Below are 10,000 nucleotides of genomic sequence, written 5' to 3' on the forward strand. Positions count from 1 at the left end.
TCCTCCTCTTCCTCCTCCACAAAGCGTCAGTGAGAGGTGGAGGAAGAGGAAGAGGAGGAGGAGGAGGAGGAGGAGGAGGAGGAAGAGGAGGAGGAGGAGGAGGAGGAGGAGGAGGAGGAGGAGGAGGAGGAGGAGGAGGAGGAGGAGGAGGAGGACGAGGAGATATCATGTGACCCCATGACACGTGTAGGTCAACTAAAGGGCAGGTTAATGAGCTGCCCACCTGTCCACTTACACACACACACACACACACACACACACACACACACACACACACACACACACACACACACACACACACACACACACACACACACATGGTTACTTCTTTGATTTTTTTCTATTTTTTCTCCATTTCTACTTATCTTTATTCTCCTTTTATCTCTCTCCCATACATTTTTCCTCCTCTTCCCTCTCCTCTTTTCCTCCATTCATTCTTTCCTCCTCACCTCCACTTCCTTCTCATCTATATATTTTTCTCCTCTCCTTCTCTTCCTCCAATCACATTCCTCCTTCTCCTCCTCCTCTTCCTCCTCCTCCTCCTCAAATTCCTCTTCTTCCTTTAACATTCCTCTTCCTCCTTTATCATTCTATACTAATTCTTCTTTCTTCTTCTATATTCTTCTTTCTTCATGTCTTTTTTTTTTTTTTTTGCTTTTCTATATTTAAATTTGTTATTCTTCTTCCTTCTTCTTCTTCATATTTTTCTATTTTCTCCTTCTCCTCCTTCAAAATTATTCTTACTCATCTTCCTCCTTACTCATCATCAAATTAATTCATTATTCAAGATGTAAGCATTTCCTCTTCCTCCTCCTCCTCCTCCTCCTCGTCTTCTTTGTCTCCCTCTTCCTCCTCCTCCTCCTCCTCCTTCTCCTTCTCCTCCCCGTCACTCACTTACAAACTAATTTCTCTTTCAATCAAGATCAAACAAATTCTTCTTCTTTTTCCTCCACCACCACCATCACCACCACCACCACCACCACCACCACCTCCTCTTATCATTTAATTCAGGCAAACCACAAGGCAACATTTATCTCATCATTATTGGCCAATGAACTTATGTGAACTTAATCATTCTCATATAAGTTCTTGGAATCTCATAAAGTCTTGGTGAATATCAGATAAACACACACACACACACACACACTCTCTGTCTGTCTGTCTGTCTGTCTCTGTCTCTCTCTCTGGAAACGTGTTGTAACCTGTTCGCCATATTTGCACCACGTTCTACTCCCGGTACGGTCGCCTCGCCTGGTTCACCTTATATCGTAGTGTAGCCAGGTATAGGTTTCCAGGTCGGTTTCCGTGTCAGGTAGTGGAGTGCATACCTGGCTCTTAACTAGGCCAGGTGTGAGTGACAAATGGTGACTAAAGATTTTGCTTCGTCTTATTTAATCTGTGCATTTCGTTACTTGGTTTTGTCTAGTGTTGTGGTTTGTGGAGGGACGTTGGGCGGGAGGGAGGGAGGGAGGGAGGGAGAGGGAAAGGAAGGAAAAGGGAGAGAAAGGGGTGGAATGAAGGAGGAGGAAAAGGAAAGGGAAGGGAAGGAAGGAAGGAGTGGGGAAGATAGAAGGGAAGGAAAAGGGAGAGAAGGAATGAAGGAAGGGGCATGAGGAAGGAAGAGAAAAAGGAAAGGGAAGGATGAAGCAAGAGGGAGGAAGAGGAGAGAAGCAAGGGGCAAGGAGAAGAGGGAGGAAGAAGGAAGGGAAAGAAGGAAAAGGGATGGAAGGGAAGGAAAGAAGGAGGAAAATAGGAGGAAGAGGAAACGAGAGGGAAAGAGGGAACAAGAGGAAGGAAGAGGGAGAAAGAAGGAACGGAAGGAAGGAGGAGGAAGGAAAGGGAAGAGATAAAGGAGGAAAAAGAGAGAAGAGGAAAGGAGAGAGAAGGAGGAAGCAAGAGGGAAGGGAAGAAAGAAAAAGGGAGGAAGAGGGAAGGAGAAAGAGGGAAATAGGGAGAGGAAGAGTTAGAAAGAAATGTACAAAACTGAAACCTGACTTTATCTAACCTAACCTAACCTAACCTAACCTAACCCAACCCAACCCAACCCAACCCAACCCAACCTAACCTAACCTAACCTAATCCAACCTAACCTAACCTAACCTAACCCAACCCATCCCAACCTAACCTAACCCAACCCAACCCAACCCAACCCAACCCAACCTAACCTAACCTAATCCAACCCATCCCAACCTAACCCAACCTAACCTAACCCATCCCAACCTAACCTAACACTCAACTTCCCTCTCCTCTACATTAAACACACTCGGTCTATCCTTCACTAAAAATCTAAACTGGAAATTTCACATCTCTACTCTTGCTAAATCAGCTTCCAAGAAGTTAGGTGTCCTGTGGCGTCTTCGTCCATTTTTCTCTCCTCCCAGCTGCTTGCTATGTACAGGGGCCTTATCCGCCCGTGTATGGAGTATGGCTCTCATGTCTGGGGGGGATCCACACACACAGCTTTACTAAACAAGGTGGAATCTAAAGCTTTTCGTCTTATCAACTCTTCTCCTCTAACTGACTGTCTTGATTCTTTAAGTCACCGCCGCAATGTTGCATCTTTATCTGTCTTCTACCGCTGTTTTCATGCTGTCTGCTCTTCTGAACTTGCTAACTGCATGCCTTCCCCTCCTGCGGCCTCGCTGCACAAGACTCTCTACTTCTTCTCATCCCTATTCTGTCCATCTTCCTAATGCAAGAGTTAACCAGTATCTTCACTCCTTCATTCCCTACACTGGTAAACTCTGGAACTCTCTACCTGTGTCTGTATTTCCACCTGCCTATGACTTAAACTCTTTCAAAAGAGGAGTGTCAAGACACCTCTTACGTTAACTGGACCCTCCTTTTAGATTTTTTGTTTTTTCTTTCTCCTACTTTCCTCTTAACAGGGCCTGGCAACCAGCGGGATTTTTTTTTTCCAACACTTTGTTTTCCCTTGGCCAGTGCCCTTGTAATGTAAAAAAAAACCCAACCCAACCCAACCCAAACCCAACCTGACCTAACCCAACCTAACCCAACCCAACCCAAAGGAGACGAACAACACCAACAACAACAGCAACAACAACAACAACAACAACAACAACAACAACAACAACAACAACAACAGCAACATTACCAAAATATCAAGAAAATTACTACTACTACTTCTACTACTACTACTACTTTTACTACTGAAAATGGAAAATTGAGCGAGAGAGAGAGAGAGAGAGAGAGAGAGAGAGAGAGAGAGAGAGAGAGAGAGAGAGAGAGAGAGAGAGAGAGAGAGAGAGAGAGAGAGAGAGAGAGAGAGAGAGAGAGAGAGACGACCTCTTGCAACAAACTAGTTAAAGGGAATGTCTGAGAGAGAGAGAGAGAGAGAGAGAGAGAGAGAGAGAGAGAGAGAGAGAGAGAGAGAGAGAGAGAGAGAGAGAGAGAGAGAGAGAGAGAGAGAGAGAGAGAGAGAGAGAGAGGATGAAAGGGAGAGGTGGGAGGGAAAAAAAATGGCTACTGTAATATGCAAACGGCCTTGAATTATGTAATATTTCAGGTCCTTAAACTGGAAGAGGAGGAGGAGGAGGAGGAGGAGGAGGAGGAGTAGGAGGAGGAGGAGAGAAGTTAAGACGTAGTACAACACATGTTACCAGATACTACCACTACTACTACTACTACTACTACTACCACTACTACTACTGTTACTACTACTACTACTACTACTACTACTACTACTACTACTACTACGACTACTACTACTATTACTACTACTCTTCTACGACAACTACTACTACAGTTGCTGCTATGAGTCAAAAAGTAGTAGTAGTAGTAGTAGTAGTAGTAGTTTGTGTGAAGGAAGCAACAAACACAACAAGTACAAAAGCATGAACTGTAGGCCTACACTGTACCACAAAGGTGTGCACTCATTCAGTAAGTAGTAGGAAAATAAACACGATTGTAAAACACCATAATAAATAAACATATACACATTTATAAATCACAAACTTTGCTGAGACAAGATAAGCCTTCGTTGCTCTTGTATGTAGCGAAAGTGAGAGTTGTAAGGAGAGCTTTTTTTTCCATCAAGGGTTAGAGTATTGAAGAGTTGTGGCACAGAACTTATAATGCTGTTTTTAAATAATGTGGTTCTGAATACTGGACAGATTGAATTAATATCATTATTCCTAGTGTTTACAACATTATCTGTTTACTTGAATATTGTGTTGTGTCTTTGATTTCTAAAAACTGGGAATAACATAAAATATTCATGGACAAAAGAAAATTTCATGTTTGGCCTCAGAAAATACAAAAGATGCATCTCAGAACCTTCTTTGGGCAGTGACTGGTCTGTGCAGGAAGGATGGCCGCGTATACAGACCCATAATGAAATACAATATATAAGGCGTGGTTAACAAAGTGTATAATACAAGTATATGCTGATTATAGACTCTATTGTGAGGTTACTGCAGATTCTATATAAAGTTCCAGTAATTTTCGAGACTTTCAAGCAAATTTGGTCAATGCGAAGCTTCCAATTCAAGTTTTCATCTCTCGTGACGCCAAGATATTCAGTGCGAGTGACTTGTTGAATTACTTGACCGTCTAGTAAAACAGGATTTATTGACTGTTTTACTAATCTGGTTGAAAATATATATAATTAGTTTTTGAAATATTGATGTTTAATTTATTAACTTTAACCCATAATTTTATGCGGTCTAACTCTGAAATTAAGTTTGAATGCAATGTGTCTATATTTCTATCTTTTAGTAGAAGTGTGGTATTATCCGCATACATTATAATTTCAAATACAGAACCAACGTTAATAATACCATTAATATATACAAGGAACAGTATTGGGGGCTAGAACAGACCCTTGCGGTACACCTTTACTTATGGCAATAAAAGGAGAATAGCGGTCATGACAATAAACACCCTGCTTTCTACACCTTAAATAGCTCTGAAATAATCTTAGTGTCACACCTCTAATTCCTAAACGTTCTAATTAATGAAGTAAAATCCTATGATCTAATGTGTCAAATGCTTAACACAGGTTTATGAATACCCTAACGGCAAACATTTTTCTTCTAAACTTAGGAACACTTCATTCACAAATTTGTATCGCAAGAACATTTTCCTCACAAATTCAAGTATCGCAAGAACACTAAGTCAGAGTGTAGGTTGGGCTTCCTCACTCGGGGCAACGGTTTCCTAGCGGGTGCGCATTGAGATAGGAGGTACCCTAAATAAGTATCCCCTTTAGCCCAGAAATTCCCGTGAAAAGCCCACATGGTATAAATAAATAAAAATCTACCACTAGAATTACAAAAAACACATGTTGAAATCAATGTAGCTTCAACGAGAGAGCCTTTTGAAAATAGTGGATGTGAAGTCAATAGTGCTTCAGAATACAGGCCAGGGATCGTAGACTCAGTGGATCGACGAGCCCTGAAGTCGAGCAGGTGTTTTGGTTCTCTATTAATAGGTTGTCAATTTCAAGGTAATTTGTGAGTCGGGTGGAAAAAACTATCTCGAAAATTTTATTGAAAGCTGAGTAGTAGTTGTAGTAGTAGTAGTAGTAGTAGTTGTTGTTGTTGTTGATGAAAAGTCCTGCCACTAAAAACAATTGATAACGGACTATAACGGAGAGAGAGAGAGAGAGAGAGAGAGAGAGAGAGAGAGAGAGAGAGAGAGAGAGAGAGAGAGAGAGAGAGAGAGAGAGAGAGAGAGCAAGAAGGAAAATATGAACGAAAATCTTACCCAACTCTCTCTCTCTCTCTCTCTCTCTCTCTCTCTCTCTCTCTCTCTCTCAAACCAGAAAATAAAAAAGATTAAGAGCAAAATCGTGAACTACGCCCATTCTTGCCCTAACACCGCCCATGCTACTCTTAACCCACGCCCACACACACACACACACACACACACACACACACACACACACACACACACACACACACACACACAGTAGCTGTAATGTGTATGCTTTGAGATACTTTACACTTACAGGCTTAAATCTCTCTCTCTCTCTCTCTCTCTCTCTCTCTCTCTCTCTCTCTCTCTCTCTCTCTCTCTCTCTCTCTCTCTCTCTCTCTCTCTCAAGTCTTTCCTATTTCTTCATTTCTTTCTCTATTTCTCCTGAAGTATTTTTTTTCTCCACCTACTCAATATCTCCTCCTCCTTCTCCTCCTCCTCTCTTCTTCTTCTTCCTCCTCTCTCTTCTTCTTCTTCTTCTTCTTCTTTCTAGGCCCTTTGAGATTCTGATATTTTCCCAACAACATTCCACAGATATGAAACAGGTCTCTCTCTCTCTCTCTCTCTCTCTCTCTCTCTCTCTCTCTCTCTCTCTCTCTCTCTCTCTCTCTCTCTAGATTTTGCAAAGTGAGAGGGAGCATGCTGTTTCCTGTCATGTTATGCAATGAGAGAGAGAGAGAGAGAGAGAGAGAGAGAGAGAGAGAGAGAGAGAGAGAGAGAGAGAGAGAGAGAGAGAGAGAGACCAAAAACTACCTTAAAATAACGGATAAATAGATAAATAACAGAAGAAAGAAAAAAAGAAAGAAAGAGGAAGAGAAAGAAGGAGAAAGAAGAAAAACAAGAAAAAAATCAATTATAACATTACAGTGACAACACACACACACACACACACACACACACACACACACACACACACACACACACACACACACACAGACAGACACACACACCACATTCTTGGTTGGGGTGCGGCAGGTGATGATGGGAGGGGAGGGAGAGGGATGGGGAAGGAGAGGGGAAGGGAGAGGGGAAGAGGGACACAAAGATACGGGATAGGAAGGATTTGGGGAGTAAAGGAGTAGGGATGAGAGAAGATGGGAGGTGATGGGGAAGGGGAGAGGTTGAGGGGAGCTAAGAAAGAGGGTAGGAGGGATACTGAGGGGAGAAGAGGGGAGATGATGGGAAAGTGAGGGGAAGAAGAGGGGTATGGAGGGGAAGGGAGAGTGTAGAAGGAGTTGTGGGTAAGGAAGGGTGGGGAGAGGTGAGGGGACCAGGTGAGGGGAGACAAGGACGTCCACCTGTCTGCTAATCAAAGACCCCCGCCAGGTGCTCAAGGTTCCCCCCACCACCACCACCACCACCAATGTCTGTCTGTCTGTCTGTCTGGGGATGGCAGGGGTGATGACTTAATGTTATTGGTGGTGGTGGTGGTGGTGGTGGTGGTGGTACTACAACTACTACTACTACTACTACTACTACTACTACTACTACTACTACTACTACTACTACTACTACTACTGCTGCTACTACAACCACTACAACTACTAGAAGAAGAAGAAGAAGAAGAAGAAGAAGAAGAAGAAGAAGAAGAAGAAGAAAAAGAAGAAGAAGAAGAACAAGAAAAACAAGAAGAAAAAGAAGAAGAGGAAGACGAAGAAGAAGAAGAAGAAGAAGAAGAAGAAGAAAAAGAAGACGAAGAAGAAAAGAAGAAAAAAGAAGAAAACAAAAAAAAAGAAGAAAAAATAGAAAAAAAGATAAGAAAGAAATACAAGAAAAAAAAAAAAGAAAACTCACCACCACCACCACCACCACCACCACCACCACCACCACCACCACCACCACCACCCAGAAAGTGTATAGGTAGAGATTGCACAGGTGTGAAAGTAGACCCATTAGCAAACAGGTGAATGGGAGGTGAGGGGAAGGGGAAAGAGGGAAAGGGGGGGGAGGGGGAGGGGGAGGTATGGGGAAGTATATGGAGCAATGAAAGAAAGGAATAAGAAAATGAAGGAATAAGAAAATGGAGTAAGGAAGGAAGGAAGAAAGGAAGGAAGGAAGGAAGGAAGGAAGGAAGGAAAGAAGGAAGGCGAAAGTGAGGGAAGGAAGAGAGATAAAAAAGAGAAAAAGATAAGGAAATAGGGAAATGGGAATAAAAGGAAGGAATAAGGAATAAATAAATAAATAAATAAATAAAAAAAAAAACAAAGAAAATTAAAGAAAGTAAAAGAAAGGAATAAGAAGATAAAATAAAAGAAAATTGAAAAATAACACAAAATATGAAAGAGAGAGAGAGAGAGAGAGAGAGAGAGAGAGAGAGAGAGAGAGAGAGAGAGAGAGAGAGAGAGAGAGAGAGAGAGGGGTGAATTAATGGAAGGGGTGATGGAAGAGGTAAAGTCGGGGGTGATGAGAAGGTGCTGGGGGGGGTGGCAAGGTGAGGGAGAGTGACATTCTGACCTTAATTACTTCAGGTAAGACCCCACCCTCTCTCTCTCTCTCTCTCTCTCTCTCTCTCTCTCTCTCTCTCTCTCTCTCTCTCTCTCTCTCTCTCTCTCTCTCTCTCTCTCTCTCTCTCTCTCTCTCTCTCTCTCTCTCTCTCTCTCTCTCTCTCTCTCTCTCTCTTTGTTAATGAAAGTTGCAGAAAAGATTAAAAGATAGCAAGGAGGAGGAGGAGGAGGAGGAGGAGGAGGAGGAGGAGGAGGAGGAGGAGGAGGAGGAGGAGGAGGAGGAGGAAGACGATGACAAGATGACCGTTTAAGACGAAAAAAATAAGAAGACAAGAGGGAAGAAGAGAACGAGGAGAGAAGAAGAATAAGAAGAGGAGGAGGAGGAAGAGGAAGAGAAAAAGCAAGACAGGAAAAGAAAACGGGGAAGGAAAGAAAACGGAGACGTGGCCACTTGGCTTCACTTTGACCGACGCTTACCTCTCTAGAAGAAGAAGAAGAAGAAGAAGAAGAAGAAGAAGAAGAAGCAGAAGCAGAAGCAGAAGCAGAAGAAGAAGAAGAAGAAGAAGAAGAAGACAACAACAACAACAACAACAACAAGGTAACAAGGAAGACATCAAATAAAGAAAGTATGATTAAAGAGAAGAGATAAAGAGAGGAGGAGGAGGAGGAGGAGGAGGAGGAGGAGGAGGAGGAGGAGGAGGAGGAGGAGAAGGAGAAGAAGAAGAAGGTAGTGGAGGAGGAGGAGGAAGGAAGAGGAAGGAAAAGTGAAGGAAGAAAAGGATAAAAAGGAAGAAGAAAACTTTAAAGGAGGAAGAAAAGGAGGAGAAGGAAGGAAATACAAACTAAAAAGAAGAGAAATGGAGAAAGAGGAGGTAAAGAGAAAAGAAGAATAGGGAGAGAAGATAAAGAACAGAGAAGGAAGAACATATAGAAAAAAATAAGGAAGAGAGGAAAGAGGAAGAAGAAAGAAGGAGGTAAATGTAGAAGAAAAAAAAAAAGAAAATAAAGGGAGAGAAAACAGGACAAGACAAGAGAGAGAGAGAGAGAGAGAGAGAGAGAGAGAGAGAGAGAGAGAGAGAGAGAGAGAGAGAGAGAGAGAGAGAGAGAGAGAGAGAATGAAAAGCAAAGCAAAAAAGTGACATTGAATTGACATAAGATAATAATTACCTGAACAAACACACCTGAGAGAGAGAGAGAGAGAGAGAGAGAGAGAGAGAGAGAGAGAGAGAGAGAGAGAGAGAGAGAGAGAGAGAGAGTAAATAGTATTCTTAGATATCAAGTATTTTCAATTATATTAACTAAAAACCATAGAAAATAGACGAATCGTAGAGAGAGAGAGAGAGAGAGAGAGAGAGAGAGAGAGAGAGAGAGAGAGAGAGAGAGAGAGAGATACGAGAACGGTACTCTCCATCCACGACCAAGCGGGGGTGTTGAGGTCTCGCGCCAGCCAGCACCAGAGGACCTTCATTTCCAGAGTGTCTCGCCTAAGGAACAAATTGACTACAGTAGTGCCGGCAGTGAGGGAAATGACAACCCAGCAGGTGGAAACTGTTGCTGCACAGGTGGCGAGGAACATGACCCACACCAGTGGCTCTTAAGCAATTAGTGAACATACAAAATAGGGCACATAAGGGTTTTGAAATAGAGCCATTTGATTAAAGACTAGAGTGAATGCCTTTACATACACATTAATTCACTGCCATGTATGTCCTGTACTTGTATATCAATGTAGCAAAACCTTGTGTAAAGTTTAAAGAGAGAGAGAGAGAGAGAGAGAGAGAGAGAGAGAGAGAGAGAGAGAGAGAGAGAGAGAGAGAGAGAGAGAGAGAGAGAGAGAG

The 10,000-nt window shown here is 42.5% G+C and overlaps 1 pseudogene; it reads left to right on the forward strand.

Annotated features, from left to right (window-relative positions):
• Positions 1 to 9,768, forward strand: part of LOC123516955 — a 46,484-nt pseudogene extending 36,716 nt beyond the window's left edge.
• The last annotated feature ends 232 nt before the right edge of the window (positions 9,769 to 10,000 follow it).

The sequence above is a fragment of the Portunus trituberculatus genome, chromosome 6, assembly GCF_017591435.1.
Source record: "Portunus trituberculatus isolate SZX2019 chromosome 6, ASM1759143v1, whole genome shotgun sequence".
In the NCBI taxonomy this organism is placed as follows: Eukaryota; Metazoa; Arthropoda; class Malacostraca; order Decapoda; family Portunidae; genus Portunus; species Portunus trituberculatus.